This window comes from Scyliorhinus canicula, chromosome 14, assembly GCF_902713615.1.
Source record: "Scyliorhinus canicula chromosome 14, sScyCan1.1, whole genome shotgun sequence".
Lineage (NCBI taxonomy): Eukaryota > Metazoa > Chordata > Chondrichthyes > Carcharhiniformes > Scyliorhinidae > Scyliorhinus > Scyliorhinus canicula.
This window is the reverse complement of record NC_052159.1, coordinates 94,223,543-94,225,954: the sequence shown is the minus strand read 5'-3', so window position 1 is coordinate 94,225,954 and position 2,412 is coordinate 94,223,543. Positions and strand designations below refer to the sequence as shown.

Genomic DNA, 2,412 nt, shown 5'->3' with positions numbered 1-2,412 from the left:
AAACGACATTTGCATATCATTAGCGGGTCTGACCCCGTATTCTCTGGGGCCTCCACTATTTTCCACTATTTGCAGAGATGCAAGAGACCCAGATGCACACACACACACACACACACACACTGAGACACACAAGCACCCGACACAGAGACCCTGAGAGACAGACAGAGAGAGAGAGAGAAACAAGATCCTGGCACAGAGACCCTGGCAGAGAGGGAGACGATCCGAACCGGAGAGTGGGCCAGAGGCACAGGGAGAGACTGCCGACAGAGAGTGTACCAAGGGTGCCTCGGCAGCATGGCCCAGAATATGGACCCTGCCACCACTGGATCAGGAGCCTCCTGGAAAGGCAGTGAGAGCGGTGCTGCCATCACCCGGGACTCCGTGTCCATACGATTGCAGCAGGAGCTGATGACTCTCATCCTGTCTGGTTACAAAGGAATTTCTGCATTTCTTGAATCAAATAAGCTATTTGGTGGATTGGAACCATTGACGGTGCTTCTGGAATGGCTTATGAAGGTTTGTCACTCAAGCTGTCCACTCAAGGTTTATACAAGCTGTCACTCAAAGTTCCTGGATACCCATACAACCCTCCAATTATGAACCTCCTCACTTCCTGCTACCATCCCAATGTATTATTTTTAATTAATTTAGAGTACCCAATTATTTTTTCCAATTAAGGGGCAATTTAGCATGGCCAATCCACCTAAGTTGCACATCTTTGGGTTGTGGGGGTGAAACCCACATAGACACGGGGGGAACATGCAAACTCCGCACGGACAGTGACCCAGGGCCGGGATTCGAACCCGGGTCCTCAGCGCCGTAGGCAGCAATGCTAACCACCGTGCCACCGTGCTGCCCTACCATCCCAATGTAGACGGAGAAGGAAATATTTGCCTGGATATTCTCAAAGACAAATGGTCAGCACTTTATGATGTCAGGACAATCCTGCTGTCAATTCAGAGTTTACTGGGAGAACCAAATGTGCAAATCCCCCTGAATGTTGCTGCAACTTAATTATGGTCCAACCAGTCAGAGTACAAGCTGCGATTACACGAAGCATATGCTCAACAGCTGAAGCGTTAAACTGCGATCTGCTGTCCTACTTCCTGAGATCTTCCTTCTGGTTCCCCAGAGATCCTCTTTTTTGAATGTTTTGTTTGTCCAGTTATGAAAATGGGCACAATATTATTTTTAAATTTACAATGTGAATAAAGTGCACTGTGGCTGAATATTTTCTAATAGACAGCATTTAAACAATAAAAAAAATAGAATTTACAGCGTAGAAGGAGGCCATTCGGCCCATCGAGTCTGCACCGACAATTGAAAAGAGCACGCTAATTAAGCCCATGCTTCCACCCTATCCTCGTAACCCAGGAACCCCACCTAACCGTTTGGATACTAAGGGTAATGTAGCATGGCCCATCCATCTAACCTGCACATCCTTGGACTGTGGGAGGAAATCGGAGCACCCGGAGGAAACCCATACAGCATTGGGGAGAAAGTGCAAACTCTACACAGACAGTGACCCGAGGCCGGAATAGAACCCGTGACTCTGGAGTTGTGAGTCAGCAGTGCTAACCACTGTGGCACCCTGCCGCCCCGGCAATGAGGTTCACTTGTGCTATTAAAAATCATGAAACAAGTGCCTTGGCTGCTGAAGGGGAGTGAGGGGGTACGGAAAGTGTCTAACTTCTGTTATCATGTGCTGACAGTTGTGCCATTGGCCGGGAAGGGGGGCTCCTGCCTTGGCCGGGGGGGGTGAGGTGGGAGGGGGGGGAGGGTGGCTTGGAGGTGGGCAGTTGGGTCGGGGTGGACATGTACGGAACACCATTGCCGCAGCCGATAAGGCAGCCATGCAGCAACTCATGCTGCCGACTGCCCACTGCAAACCTAGTGCCATGGATCGTATGCATGTACCCCCAGTCCACCCCCCTAGGTGCCCTCTGGCACCAGCTGACCCATCAACGGGATGGGCGTACGGCAGCGCAACCCGTGCCATTTTGTTGGTGGGATGGTGTGTGTGCGGAGTGAAGTGTGTATACGCGGCGGCAGCTTGTCAGCCTCCTGAGTGCCAATCATGGACTCGGTGAATCCGGCACCGTTTCTCATTGGAATCGATTGTGTTCCGCATGCCGCTGGTGCTAGCCCCACAATCAGTCCAGGTGCGGCGCCAGATTTGCCATCATAGACGTCCCCGAATCCTGTCCCGGCATCAACACTTAGTCTCAGGAATGAAGAGTCCCACCCAGAATGTTTTTAAAAAGTTGAGACTAATAAATGGTGGTACACTGAAGGATCACGGGTCCTCATAAATGTATTACAGAGATTTAACATGCAGCAATCATTTATGTAGACTAATGATATGTTTCCCTTTATTGTAAAGTCTTGCTGTAATTATATAGGGCTTTGATT

At 50.0% G+C, this 2,412-nt stretch overlaps 1 pseudogene; it reads left to right on the top strand.

The window, feature by feature from the left end:
- Positions 1 to 294: 294 nt before the first annotated feature.
- On the top strand, positions 295 to 1,083 carry LOC119977232 (annotated as a pseudogene).
- The last annotated feature ends 1,329 nt before the right edge of the window (positions 1,084 to 2,412 follow it).